The sequence below is a fragment of the Anastrepha ludens genome, chromosome 6 (assembly GCF_028408465.1).
Source record: "Anastrepha ludens isolate Willacy chromosome 6, idAnaLude1.1, whole genome shotgun sequence".
NCBI classification, from domain to species: domain Eukaryota; kingdom Metazoa; phylum Arthropoda; class Insecta; order Diptera; family Tephritidae; genus Anastrepha; species Anastrepha ludens.
The window spans coordinates 122,637,102-122,653,220 of NC_071502.1; the positions used below are offsets into that span (position 1 = coordinate 122,637,102).

Genomic DNA, 16,119 nt, shown 5'->3' on the forward strand with positions numbered 1-16,119 from the left:
GGACATCTAGGCGTCGCTTTTGAAAGACCCTTTCGTTTTTGCTTTTTGGCAAAATGTTATACAAAAACTGTTCAGCACATTTCGATCGGCCATTTGTACTCCTATGAACGCGAATGAATATGAAAGCTGATGGCTGATTAGGAGCAGAGCGGATGAGTAGAAGAGAGCAGGTGGGGTGAAGAATAAAACACAATTTATATGAGCCTACATTTTTGGCAAACCTTATGAAATATTTGTGATCCCTATGATGATAGATGACATATTGATAGGGAAAATATAACGGACAGCTGCGCATATATCAGCGCACATAAATATATATGTATGTACGAGTAACACGTAGTACGCTTTATCAAATGTGCTTGCTAGGCGTATTTGCTGTTTAATGCCACTTTGCATGTCTGAAATTCATGTTGTCTGTCTGCCGGCTGGGCTGCCTATCTTTGTCCGGCATCTCGAGTGTCACTTCAACTAGAAGTGTACTCGCATTCAGTTGCAATGTATGTATGTAAAAGTTCTAAGCTTGCAACACCCACCTAACAGAGCAGCTGAATTTATCGTTCAAAATTTCAAAATTGATATTTGCTTTTTTTTATAGGTAAATGAGTAGAGTAACAAAATGAGTTTGTATGTGATTGGCCTATAAACTGCATACACAAAAACGCATACAAGCGGGTATTAAATATGCAAATGTTCATATGTATATGAGTATAAATTGCCAAGTGGGCAAGTCCGCATGGCTATCCATCTAGCCTGGCAAAACACACTCCCCCTCCACCCCGCCTCCCCTTATTAGGCCCATTTCAGCTGGTCCGTGCCTTGAAGTGGTACACATGTTGCAAACTTGTAAAAGTGTCATGTAAATTTGTTGTACTACGTGTATGCCCAGCTCCCCCCCGCCGCCGTCTTTCGGGCGTTTGGATAGTAGACTGCGTTTGCTGCCTGCATGCCTGTTGCCCGCCTATATATGATAGTGGTTTTATTCCAGTTACATACACACAGGTCGGGATACAATTTATGAGCATCTCCAATCCAATGTTGGTAATATGGCAATGTGGCAATGTCGGTGCGCTCACTGCTGCCGCTGTTCTGCTGCTGTTCCTAGTAATATTGCCCAACAATGAAGCCAATACAAGTGTCCGCGCACACACACAAACACTGGAATATAAAGTACTGTTATGTATTTGTTGGTGGTCATGTTGTAAGCCACTAACCTAACAGCATTGCTCAGCTCACTACTCGCATATGTACATATGTATGTAATGGCACAAACAAACAAAGAGAAATACATACATAACTTTAATATATGAAGGTGCCCCATTCTCAGTGGCAGTGACGTCCATGTCGGCATTCGATGCAATTGGAATCTTAATAAATTGTCGAATGGCATACAACTAAACACATAAATAAAGTCATTAATAACAAACACTCACACACCCTAGTAGTATGTGTGCCATACACACATATACATACATCGGCCATAGGCACCTTCAGCGCCGGAATATTGGGTAGGTATGTTGTTGCATAGTGATATTGTAGAAAGTTACCCGATTGCATCAAATATTTAACAACATTATTGTTGCTAATATAGTAAAATACCATAATAAATTGTTGCTACACACACATGCATACATTTTTATATGTAAAGCAGCCGAATTTCTAAGTATACGAACAAACAAGCTCTATTTGTTAGCAGCAGGCAAAATCTTCATAAAGTGGCATAGCTTCATATATTCAAAAATGCTTGCAACACCAAATTTAGCTTTTGTAAATTCAAGTTATGGGGTACAATTTTTCAGTAAGTAGAAGCAGAAATTTTTGGAAGAAAATAAAATATTTGACAGGAATTCGGCTTTTATTAGACTACTGCGCACTGCGACCAAAAGGGATCTATTGCCTGCTGGGGTACACTAAATTTGAAGGCTTTTTAAGAATATTAGCACATTCTCGGGTTTATTGTTCCATACTTTATATAACACCAAGGTGGTGTAGTCTACTGCAGGGCATTCACAAAGAAGGTTTTCTGAAATTTCAGAGTCCACATCACGGAATCAACTGATGATGGTCTCAGAGAAACCAATTTTGTTAAAGTTATATCTCAGAGTAAAGTAACGATTTAAAAGTCTTAAGTATACCCTGCTGAGCGAAAGTAGCCTATTAAAACTTCCTCCCTCCGGCGATAGGAGTTGTGTCACTCGGCGCTGTCCAATTGAATTTCGCCAATTTTCCACGAATTTCTTCTCCTCCCACTATCTGGCAAATTCGTTAATGTGGCCTTTTGTAAGTCACCAAGAGACCATTTAGAGGCATGTTCGTCCCTATTTTAGCTAAACGATCAGCCATTTTATTTCCCTCATATCCCTCATGCTCAACAACCCAACCTAATAATACTAAATTCTCTAAGGAGATAAGGAAATTTACTATTTTTAAGTGACTACTGTTGATAGAAGGGCTTCCAAAGCCGCCTGACTATCTGAAAGTAAGTAAATGTGGGTTCTCTCATTTTTCTACGGAGACCTCCTCTACGTAATTCGAATTTTCACATTCGAGCGTCAGGTTCTTCTGCCAAAACTGTCCGAAGTATTTCAAACGACACGGGTAGATAGTATTATGAAATAAAACATCGAGAAATTTAGATTATTTCAGGTTCCACTATTTTTATTCAAGATACGGACGGCTCTTAACAATTATATGCGGACAATTGCATCATCTAAATATCCACCATGAATAGGTCTTCAGGATAAGTCCGCCAAACAGTCGATTCTCGAATTTTGCGATATGTTGTTCATAAAGATCGACCATCTGACGATTTATACAATAAGGTTCAATAATTTAAGGGCGTTGCTCGTTCATGAAAATTGTCTTTCTCTCTCCTTGAAAAATTTCAAAGACGACATAAAAAAATGAAATGGACACGGGAAGACCCCATAAATGACACTTAAGTTTCTGCAAGCGACGAACGTGAAGTTGAAATCACGCATTCCTATGTTACTTCAATAACTAGTGGAATTCCCTAAAAATTTACACACTAGTAAGTTACACCTAAAACCATGCACTTTATTCAATTGGTATACTTCAGTAGAGGTAGTAATTTAAATCGACGAAAGCATTCGATACTGCTTGGGAGGAAGGAATCTTATTTAAAATGTACAGGAAGTTCAACTTCGAAAAAAATCTTTGCATAATGTTGTATAGTTATTTAAAAGAGCGATCATTTTATGTTAATGAAGGTATATTTAATTCTTTGACAAGAGACGTTAGCTCAGGAGTGCCACAAGGTTCTTTGTTGGGGCCAATTCTCTATAACATCTTCTTAGCTGATTTCCCTGACCCACCATTAAGTTCTGGAATTAATAATTGCGATATTAAAGTGCTCATATACGCAGATGATATAATTATATTGGGATCTCACCAACGCATAACCAAAGCTAATGAAGCCGTTAACTCATACCTAAATGAATTAAATACATACTTTCACAAATGGAAGCTAAAACTAAACTTCAATAAAAGCGAAACAACTATTGTTAAAGGAATACGTAAAAACTTATATCCAAATGCTCGTAAATATGAGCCTCAAATTAAAATAAATGGATTCAACATAAAATACAAAGAACAAATCAAATACTTGGGCATAATTTTGGATAGCAAATTCACCTTTGTAAAACAGATAGATTTCATTTTGACAAAAGCAAAAAAAATGTTCTTTAGCTATTGTAATTTATTAAGAAGGCAGGGTGGACTATCGAACTGTATTAAAATAAATATTTACAAACAAATAATTAGACCAATCATGTCTTATGCTCATCCGATATGGTTCAACATTTCGTCGAGCCAAATGGAGAGACTCAGACGATTTGAACGATATGTTTTAAGAATTTGTAGCGGTATTAATCGCCAACCTTACAGAAGTGGTACTTTTCGGAAAAGAGTTTCTAATAAAAGTTTGTATGAAAAATGTAAAATATCACGCATAGACTTTTTCTTAATGAAATCGTCAGTAAGATTTGTTGATAAACTGACATTCATAGAAAATGAACTGATAAACAAATATCTGTCACAGGCAAGGGAAATATCATTACCTCTAACAGAAAAATATTTATCACCAATATATTTAAAAATACTAAAAAATAATAATATGTTACATAAAAATAGTAAAGCAATATATTATCATAGGCGATACAATACTTACAACTTCAACGATGAAAATTTAGTTTATAACATTGATCAATTTATGGCCAAATAAATTATAGAAGTTTATTGTACGTTATCTCCTTTTTAAGCCCTTTTTGGGAGAATATAAATAAGTTTTAAAATTATGCCAAAGACATTCCAAATAATAATGACAACCTATTGTATAATCAAAAGAAAAATAAGGTTTAAACTCCTAGATAAATACAAATGTATGTTAGGATAGTGCTAAATAATCTAATTTTATCATAACTTTGTAAACTCCTATGTTAAAATGATTTTGGGCAATAAATGAAATGAAATGAAATGAAGTAGAGGTTTCTGCTGTTGAATCGAGCCCATTCATATATTCTTCCTCAATAAGAGCAGGCACCCCCATCTCGAATCCCTTAAATTGTTCCTCATTGATAGATCAGCTTCAAAGTCTGCTGCCTTCGCCGGTCAAGAGCTTTGGTGCTGATATGACTTTTCAAGTTTATCTTGCACAAAATAAACTTTCCGAAAAGAAAAGGATTTTTTTTTATAAATAAAAGCATTATTCTATTTTCGCTCAAAGAATTCTAGAAAGGAAAAAACTGTTCAATTGTGTTATAATCATACACACACACATATGCAGGTTGGAAACTGTTATACATCACAGCCAAAAGTTAAAAACAACCAATAACAATAACCCATATAGAAGTATTGCTTATGTTTAAGTATGTATGTGCCTATAGCGCGTATTCGACTACCAAAAATGTTATGTCGCGGTTGATTGACACCATCACACGCTTAATTCTATTTACGCAAACTTTATCTTTTTTAACTTTCTCTGTATAATTAGCGTTCTCTGCAACACACTTACCTTCTACATTCTGGAAGTATATGTAAATATAAGGTCGGGCATTAAATATTCGTTAGTACTTACAGGGATGTCGCCAAATTTATTACTGTTATTCCCTCTGGCGCTTTTCTGCGCTTTTAACGCTTCTGCGAACTCAACAATTGACTGGTGGGAGTCCGCCCCTCTCTATCAGATCTATCCTCGATCCTTTATGGATACTGATTGTGATGATGTAGGAGACTTGAATGGAATTACTTGAATGGAATATCTCAAGGAAACAGGGATTTCACCAATTTACGATTCACCGATGGCCGATATGGGCTATGATATAGCTAATTTCACTAAAATTTCACCGCTCTTTGGCACAATGGAGGATTTTGATGCAATGCTTGCAGAGGCTCATGAGTTAGGACTGAAAATTATAATGGATTTTGTGCCAAATCACACGAGTGATGAGAGCGAGTGGTTCCAGAAGTCAATACGTCGTGAAGATGATTACGATGATTTCTATGTATGGGACGATGGCAAAATCGGCCCAGAAACGGGTGAGCGTATGATAATTGGGTGAGTAACTTCCTCCTTAAATTTCTATAATTTTCTAGTTTTCTTTTTGTCAACGTGTTTTTTATTTTTTCGTAAAGATATCAGCATTTAATGGGTCCTCATGGACTTGGAACGAACAACGTCAACAATATTTTTTACAACAGTTTTTAGTCAAGCAACCTGATTTGAACCTCACCAATCCTATGGTACGTGAACGTCTGATTGAAGTGTTAAAATTCTGGCTTGATCGTGGTGTGGATTCTTTTCGCATTGATGCGGTACCATTTTTCTTCGAGACGCGTTTAGCAAATGGTACATATGGAGATCAGCCGAGGCTTGACCCCATCTATACAAAAGATCAACCAGAAAATCCCCAATAGTTATAAGAATGGCGCGAGTTCTTAGATGGATACCACTAGGGGACACTAGGTGAGGCATGAGAGAGAAACAACACAGTAATAATTTTGTCTAAATTAACCAACTTTATTTCTGTACAGGATACAAGCCGCTGAATGCCACTATTGATATTATAAGCAGCTTCATTGGCAATAACACAGTCGGCGGTGCTCAAATTCCAATGAATTTAGACTTTATTAAATTATTTATGGATGCCAATGCAACCACTGTTGAAAACATAATTAACAACTGGATGAATAACATTTGACCGAAATATAAAGTAGCCAATTGGCAAGTGGGCAATCATGACAACAGTCGTCGAGCTACCCGCACAGGAGAAACTATGACGTTAGTGCTAACTGCCAATTAGGAATGTGTTTACTAAGTTCTAATTTCAAAAATTTAGGGCGACGAGATCGGCATGACCGACGGGGAATGCTCAGCCATTTGTGAGTTCCGAGATCCAAAGCGTTCTCCAATGCAATGGGACTCTTCGAAGAACGCCGGCTTCAGCACAGGAAACTCCACATGGCTACCTGTCAATCCTAACTACAAATATCTCAATGTAGAGGCAAAGCCAGTGGCGTAACAATAGGGTGGCATGGGTGGCGAAATGCAACGTGCCGCGAGCTCAAGAATTTTTTTTATATTGTACATGAGTAATTTATTTTATGTGAAAGTATATTTTTATAAATTCTGCTTAAAATCCAATCAATAAATCGTTAAGCATTTCAACCGAACTTAACAAAAAGATGTTTATTCATTTTTAGAGGAGCACGCGTGACGAGTAATTCTACTTACTTATGACCGTCAAAAACCCGTCAGTCAAAATACCGATAATTGCAGGATCTTATTAATTTTAAAATGCATCCATTGGTTTCTACATATTTTGGAGCGCGGGTGAGCATTAATTTGAATTACTCTATTTGTATCTTAATTTTTGTTATAATTCTGTTCTGAGGTAGTTGACTATGACTGATCGTTCGATTTGCTATTACTTCATTATAGGTCCCTTTGTCATTAAAATTTATTTTCTACTTTTTAGTTCGATTAGCAATAAAAGCGACTTTTTTAGTTTTTTTAAACTATTTTTTATTTTCTACTTTTTAGCTCGATTAGCAAAAAAGCGTGTTTTTTAGTTTTTTTTTAACTATTTTTTATTATGAATGAAAATTATTGATATCATTGCAGTCAGTGAATAAATGATTCGATATATTCGTGTAATATTTAATACCTTTCTTATCGACTGTGAGTCTAAAGCTATGCAGTTATCGGCCGTGATAAAGAAGTAATCGTGATGAAGAACTTATTTCGTGGAGGGAGCCTGAGAAACTGATTTACAAGAATAAATAAAGATTTTTCATTTTACAACCAAATTCACCTTACTTTTTGCCCACAGTAAAAAAAAGAAAATATTAATCCTGGCAATCCTAATAAGAATAATGGAAAACTTTTATCAAATTATTCATTGTCATCGGTCCTTGATAGGTGTGCAAAATTTCAAGCCGATCAGATTTTTAGAAGCCAGTGAAAATTAATACATAAATACATACATACAACGTGAGCTAATAAAAGTGTGTTAAAAATAAATGAAGCACCATTCTACTATATCATATTCGATACCACGCAAAATATTTCAAAAAATTATCAAATGTGTGAACTTTATTGTATGATCGAAAAAGATTGTAATGGGATCCCTAAGGCACTTGTCACTAAAGAAACATTTTTGGGATTTCAGGAAGTTAAGGATCAAACTGCCTTAGCAATGTCCAAGCAAATTATTAAATCTATAAATGACAAAAACATTCCTCTAAATAAGTGTCGAGGGCAAGGATATGATGGTGCTAACACAATAAAAGGGACTTATGGTGGAGTTCCAAAACTCGTAAAAGATGTTGAGCCAAATGCCGTATATGTTCACTGTGCTTCTCATAATTTAAATCTAGTACTCAATGATGCAGTGAAAGAGGTTATTGATATGCAAACATTTTTTGAAACAATTCAACAGATTTATAATTTTTTTGGGCATAGTATCAAAAGATGGAATATTTTATCAAGTTTGATATCTAATGAAGAAAGTGAGTCTTCAAATTCAATAACATTGAAAACATTAAACCCTACTAGATGGGCAGGACGTTATGATGCCGTTTTTGCTTTAAAAGTTCGGTTTGTTGAAGTGCAAAAAGCGCTAACGAAAACAATCCTGTTAAATTGCAAATCAAATAAATCAAATGAAGCTGTTTCACTCAAAAAGAAGATCGAAAACTACAATTTTGTTATGTTACTGATTTTCCATTGTAAGATCTTACTTACTATCGATGCAGCCACTAAAGCACTTCAGTCTCAAACCACCGATCTTTCAAATGCCGTAAAACGTTTGAAAATCTGCCTAGAAGTATTGGAAAGGTGTCGACATGAATGTGAAAATTTGTAGATGGAAGCAAATAGAGTAGCTGAAAAATGGTCCATCACCCCTAAATTTTCTAATACTCGTCAGAGGAAGGTAAAACGCCATTTTGACGAACTCTGCAAAGATGAGCGCCTCCAAGATTCGGAAAGTTTGTTCAGAGTGAATATATTTTATCGAGTATTAGATATCATTATAAACCAACTGAAATCGCGTTTCATTCCAATGAATGAAATGGTTTCAAATTTCAATGTTTTACAGCCTTCCACGTTAAAAGAAGAGTGTGTTGAGATTTATAAAAAAGACATATCTGAATCATTGAGCAGAGAAATTCTAAGTTTTCGATCCACCTTCAGAGACGAAATAGAAAAATTGTCGGGTATTAGAGACCTTTCTGATTTATTAATAATAAAAAATTATTTTATGTCTTGCAGCTTTCCTGAAGTATGCATTGCATTAATGTTATTTCTCGCAATTCCTGTGACTACTAGCTGAACGATAATTTTCAAAACTAAAATTGATAAAGACTTATTTAAGAAACTCTATGAGACAAGACAGGTTATGTAACTTAGCTATTCTGTCTATTGAAAATTCTATGGCCCGATTTCTAAACTTCGATGATGTTACAGACACTTTTGCGAAACAGAAATCTCGAAAACAATATTTTTCTTAATAAATACAATAACTTATTCAAATTAAATGGTTGTTTTGTTTATTAAAATCATCTGTTGAAATAAAATTTGTTTCTTTTAATTAAACTGAGTACAACGTGACGATTTTTATTGATAAGGCCCCATAATTAGAATTTGTCACGGGCCCCAGATGTTGTAGTTACGCCACTGGGCACAGCGGTGCGTGAAGCTTAGTACTCTGAATATATTCAAGGGGATGACCGAACTAAAGAAAACAACTGCTTTCAAGGCATTCAAAGAAGAAGGTGGCTTTTCGTATGGGGCTTTGACGGAACAGGTCTTTCAAGTTGTGAGGTTAGTTGAAATTAATAGAGCGATCAAAAACTTTCTGTAATTGATTGAACTTTCGTTTTAAGAACTGCTGCTGGTATTGAGGAGTACCGTTTCCTGGGTAACTTTGGTAACCCAACAGAGTATTTGGATGGTTTGACAAATAAGACCATGGAGTATGCGCTACTCACTTCCTATTCTCCACACAAATATGGGTACAGACGTGTAAGGTGACATTTTCGAATAGTTACTTACTATATTTTTTGGTGGTCATTGCTGGCAGTCTTTGTAGGGAGAACAACGCAAAGGCCTTCGTGGACTTTGTGCCGTAACTGCAAGACTGTCGAAAGTGCGACTATTCCTCCCCGTGGTGGCCACTGGAAACAGGATACCCCAGCACGGTCATGTCTCTGTTGGGGTCCTGGCTAATATAGTCGGGCGGGAAGAGTAAACTTCCTTGGGTAAGTATAAATCCCCAATCCAAGGAGGAAGAGCATACGCCGAGGGATGCTTGGCTAGAGGGGGATCTAGTCGCTAGTATGCGGACTTGGGGCGCCCTGGCGAGGCCCCATTTCAAAAATGCCTTCCTGCGCTATCGGGGCACTGGCGCAGGTGACCGATATACCCCTTTACTCGTGGGAACAAAATGAATACCAGCCAGAAAAAAACAAAAAATGGCGGAAGCGGCCAAGAAGGCTTCAACCAAGAGGCTAACAAAAAACATCAAAAAACAGAGGCGGTCACACCTCAACAGGTAGAGGCCACCATGCCTCAAACTAATAAGGAGGAACGGTCCGCAGTTGAAGGCGTGAGAACTGCCGAGACGACTCCAAACAACACCGATGGCGAAGGGCTGACAACGGAACAGCCAAAAAAGCTCAGTGGTGCGGGCAGGAGAAGACTTGCACACTTCCTAAAAAAAGGGCTAACCAGAGAAGAAGCATATGCTAAGTCGCTGGAGCCCATGACCAAAAACACCGGAAAAACAACGACGGGGCCGAAACGACTAAGGTCGGTTGAGGACACACCACCCGAAGCAACAGCAAAAAAGCGGCCTAAAGATGATGGTCCGTCCACATCGAAAGACGCAGCTCTAAGGAGCAAAAAGTGGCAGCCCACTGCTACATACAAAGACGTAACAACAGGAGTCAGGTTGGCAGTACTTGCTAGGGACTACCCTAATACGGTACTGACAACCGAACAAATGGACTCCATCCAACAACTTCTGTTAGACAAAATACTGGCGGGGAAAAACATGGCCACAAAACCAGCGTTCTTGGGCACTACTTACAAGGCAGGATACCTTGTCCTGCATTGTAAGGAGAGCACATCGGCGGAATGGGTCAAGGCGGCCATTTCAAATGCGTCGCCGTAGGAGGGTGCAACATTGTGGGCCACAGAGGAATCCAAAATTCCTCACTCTCGGATCGCAGTGGGGTACTTTCCCAACTCCGTCAAAGTCGAGACAGCCAAGATACTGGACTTTGTGCAGGGGCAGAACAAAGGCCTCAATGTTGATTCCTGGCGCCTGCTAAAAAGAGGCGAAAGAGGCTCCAACGTAACGCTAGTCGTAGCGATAGATCAAAAATCAGCCGCCAGCCTGAAGGAGTACAATGGTAGAGTAAACTACCGTTTCATCCAAGTGACCCTCAGGCTGAAAGCTGAAAACATAACGACCGAAGAGTTAGTTGACCAAATGGAGGCAGTGGAGTTACAAGAAGAGGATAAAAGCCCTCCCAAAGACTCCGAAAACCAACAAACAAAATGAGGTGCCTCCAGGCAAACCTCCAGGCTGCTACCACTGAGCTTAGCAGAAGACTTGCCGGAGGTATCAACATAGGGCTGATCCAAGAGCCCTGGATCTACAGAGGCCGTCCTCAAGGCCTCAATGTCCAAAACACACAGGTAATTTATGACAAAAGCGCTGTGAAACCTAGGGCTGCGATAATCATAGATACCAACATTAAATTCTTGCCATTCACAGTATTCCTCGATGGCGACACATCAACAATACTGGTCGAAGCGGAGTTTGGTGGAAGCAAGAGAGAGGTCGTAATCGCCTCAGCTTAATTTCCCCGGAGACGCCGACATAGTACCACCAGAGAAAATCAAAGGCCTAGTGGAGTATTGCCAAACCCACAATCAAACCCTCATAATTGGATGCGACGCCAACTCCCACAATGTGGCATGGGGCAGCACGAATACTAACAACAGAGGTGAGTCACTCCTAGAATTTTTATTACTTAGTAATATAACAGTAGTAAACAGGGGTAATAAACCCACTTTTGTAAACGCAATACGACAAGAGGTACTCGATTTAACTCTAATTACTAACAAATCTTTGAATATGGTCAGTAACTGGAGAGTCTCGGATGAGGACTCAATGTCTGACCACAAACACATACCCTTTGACCTAAATGGGGTGGTAAAGTTTTCCACATTTTACAGAAGCCCAAAAACAGCAAACTGGAAAAGATACAATGAATGTCTTTCAGCTAAGCTTAATAACAGCGTAAGCAAAATAACATCAACAGAGGAGCTAGAAGAGATAGTAACAGACATGAATGACTCAATCATGGCCTCATATCAAGACTGTTGTACACTAAAAATGAAATCCTCCATGAAGAGGGTTCCCTGGTGTAACAACGAACTTGACAAACTTCGGAAAGCAACGAGGAAACTATTCAACACTGCAAAGAAAACAAACAAATGGGACGAATATAGGAAATCCCTACCTAACTATCACAAAGAACTAAGGAAATCCAAACGAAACTCTTGGAAAAACTTCCGCGAGGATCTAAAAGATACTCCAGCAACAGCTAGAATCCAAAAATCACTTCCAAAGGTGACTCAAGTCCCATAGGCACACTAAACGGTCCAAACGGAACTATTACCAACACACGTAGAAACACTAGAGCTTCTTCTAAAGACTCACTTCCCAGATTGTAAAAGTCATGACCCATCAATCGACAATAGTCTAGACATGGTAACTCACCATCAACGGAGATCGACGGTCTCATTGTCAATAAAATCATAAATTTCGAAAGGGTAGAGTGAGCAATTAACTCCTTTAAACCCTTTAAATCACCAGGCCCGGATGGAATATTCCCAGCACTTCTATCCAAAGGCACTGTGGAACTGATCCGAGTCATGGTGAAAATCTTCAGAGCTAGTCTAATATTGGAATACATTCCCCTTCATAAGCTGCAATTTGCTTACCAAAAAGGGAAATCCACAGTCACAGCACTGCACACACTCGTTGTCAATATAGAAAAGGCTCTAAATCAAAAAGAAATAGCCCTATGTTCCTTTATGGACATAGAGGGAGCCTTCAACAACGCTAATTACAAAACCATGGAAACAGCACTCGAAAAAAGAGGTGCAAACCCAATATTAAACCATTGGATAAGTCAAATGCTTAATCAGAGGATTATTAAAGCCTCGTTAGGCCAAGCTGAACTTAATGTCACAACAGTAAAGGGATATCCACAAGGAGTAGTTCTTTCTCCACTGCTATGGTCCCTACTAGTTGATGACTTGGTGCAGCACCTAAACAATAAGAGATTTATAACCATTGGTTATGCAAATGACATATCTGTTATAATAAAAGGCAACCATGAAAGGACTAACAGACTTAATGCAAAATGCCTTGAACGCAACATGGGAATGTTGTAAAAAGGAGGGGCTGTCGATCAACCCTAACAAAACCACAATAATCCCCTTCACAAGAAAAAGAAAGTTAGAGTTTCCTACAATGAAAATAAATGAAACAGTGATAGAACTAAAGGAAGAGGTCAAGTATCTAGGTTTAACCTTAGATAAAAAACTCAATCAATCATATATAAATAATATAACAAAAAAAGCCACGAAATCCTTGTGGACAACCAAACAATTACTAGGGAGATCCTGGGGCCTCAGCCCTAGTATGGCCCTCTGGATATACACCCAAATGGTTAGCCCAATCATACTGTATGGGGCACTAGTATGGTGGAGCAAATCTATCCAACAAACAGCGATAACCAAACTGGGAAAAGTACAAAGGCATGCTTGCCTACGCATCACAGGGGCTATGAGAACTACCCCAACAGCTGGCATGGAAGCACTCCTTAATCTCCCACCACTTCATATAGCAATCCAAGAGGAAGCAGCTACGCAAGCACTCATGCTACACATGAGAGAAAATTTCAAATTAGGCAACCTCACCGGTCACCTAAGTATCCTAAATAAAATCAAAAACTCCATAAGCATGGCTCAAGTCTCAGACCACATTGACCCAACCCTCTGTTTCACAAAAGGATACACAGTTACCTTTCCTGAGAGGATCGAGTGGAAAACAAATCCAAAACGGATGAATGATGATTCACAAAAATGGTACACTGATGGATCAAAAACACCTTATGGTGTAGGAGCAGGAGTGTTGGGGCCCAGAATCCACAAATCATACACTCTCACCAGGGACACCACCATCTTCCAAGCGGAACTATACGCAATAATGGAAGCAGCAAACATCATGCAACGTAGAAACCACAAGAGAGTTAAGATCAAAATACTCTCGGACAGCCAATCAGTTCTAAAAGCTTTAGATAGCTATACCTACAACTCAAAAACCCTCTTAGAATGCCACAAGGCACTCAATAAGCTGGCATTCAAAAACATTTATTAATTTCATTTCATTAATTTGGGTACCGGGACATGAGGGATATGACGCCAACGAAAAGGCAGACTTTCAAGCCAAAAAAGGGGCAGATGTAAACTTCATCGGACCTAGTCCCATGTTCGGATTCAACAAAAACAGCCTAAAACAAAAAGTAAAATACTGGGCCAAAACTCTATTAAATCAGCATTGGAACAACGTAGAGGGTCTTAGACACTCCAAAAAGTTCCTAAGTTTCAACGCTAAAAGAGCTAACACGGCCCTCACGTTAAACAAAAAGAGCATTCGCACTCTCACAGGCGCCCTCACGGGTCACTTCACCTGCAACAAACACTTACATAAATTAGGCATAACTAACACCAGCACCTGCAGATTTTGCTGCGAAGATGAGGAGTCTATAGAACATCTCATTATCGAATGTCCGGGCTTGACACATAGAAGGAAAAGGTTTTTAAACAAGTTCATGCTTACAGATGAAGACCTTCAATCACTCCCTCAGAAGGAGCTGGTACAATTCATAAGCATACTTAACAGTCAATAGACAGCATAGGGTGCACAATAGATCAATATGGTCGCAGTGCTAAAGGGCCATACCTAAACCCTCTACAACCATTAACCATTACTATATTTTTTGATCTTGCATTTCAGTGATCAAGTTGATTTAAGCGGACGATTTGTTCTGACGCCCCATGAAGGGGTCATTCTGCGATGGACTGCGTAATGTTTATATGGCACATTGACTATTTACATTTGGAGGGTTTTGTTTTTATTACGTTGCGATAAAATTAAAATAAAATAGTTTTCAGTACTTCTGTGTTTGTATTGTTTTCGATTAGCACTTAGGCAAGAGGATATTTGCAACAGAGTGGCGAACGTTATTTCAAAAAAACGACCTCTTTATGCGTAAAAATAACGTGTGGCGCCATCTTTAGGGAAACTTTCGCCCTTTTTTAAGTATTTGGCCGAGCGTCTTGATGTTGTTCCACAAATGTAGAGCCTACAGTTTTAAGAACTCCGAACGGCTGATAGTATTTTTATGAGCTTTTTTCATGGCCTAAACACACTAAGGTTTGCCATTGCCTGCCAAGGGGTGGCCACTATTGGAAAAAACTTTTTCTATCAATTGGCGTTTCGAGCTCGGGCCTTTGAACCTGTGCACTTCCGAATGATAATCACAGACCAAGTCATTACTATTATAAATATATATATTGGGACAAAAATATATCGATGTTTGGATATAAAAAGCTTTCGTTATTTCTTAATCTTTCTTAGTATATACTGCGGGCGGAAAATGAGTTTCAAGCACACAACTTCATTTGGGTTTTGTGTAATAACAGTAAATATTTTACCGAAGAGTGCTAAATGCTTCAAAACCCGCCTGGTGATGATTTTTTATCCCATAAACGAGTTTATGAGTAGCAGAAGTGATTTCAATCAAGTAGAGAAATACCACCCTGATCAATAATATAATATATATATATTAGTAGGGTGTAAATTCCTGAAAAGTGAGATTATCGTCTTGAAATTACTCCCCATCAACTGCAACATCCTTATGCCAGCGTTTGATCCAATCTTCGAAACATTCCTGGAATTCTATTTTCAGTATAGCTATCAGAGCTGACTTCCAATTTTCCATGACTTCCATTCTCGTGTTAAAACGCCGAAAGGTTCCCCGTAGTAGTTTTTGACTCACTCAAACAGAAAAACATCGCAGGGAGCCACATTAGAGGAATTCGATGTGGATGTTCAGAAGAATTTGAATTGTTTGTTGTACATTTATTTGCATACGTACTTGCCCTCAAAATTGTTTTTGCCGTTATTACTTTATTCTCAGAGCGACCTCCAGTCAAATCGTTGCGCTCTTCAATACAACTGATCTGCGTCGCTGTTTAAACATCAAAAATTGTCATATGACCATTGAGTATGGCGACTGCGACTTGAGAGCAAGAATTTTATTTATTTTATAGTAAAAAATTAAGAGAATTTTGACAAACGGGCATTTGGTTACGGTTGGTCGGTTGAACAGAAGAAAAAGGGAAAACATCGTGATGAGTTCTAATCGGCGAGAACAATGACTTTGCTCGTATACACAAAAAGAATGCGACACGAGCAATTGCGTTGCCGAATTGTCCTTGCCTAAGCACTGAGC

The 16,119-nt window shown here is 38.4% G+C and overlaps 1 pseudogene; it reads left to right on the forward strand.

Annotated features, from left to right (window-relative positions):
- The first annotated feature begins 5,096 nt into the window (after window positions 1-5,096).
- Window positions 5,097-14,691, forward strand: LOC128868317 (maltase A2-like; annotated as a pseudogene).
- The last annotated feature ends 1,428 nt before the right edge of the window (window positions 14,692-16,119 follow it).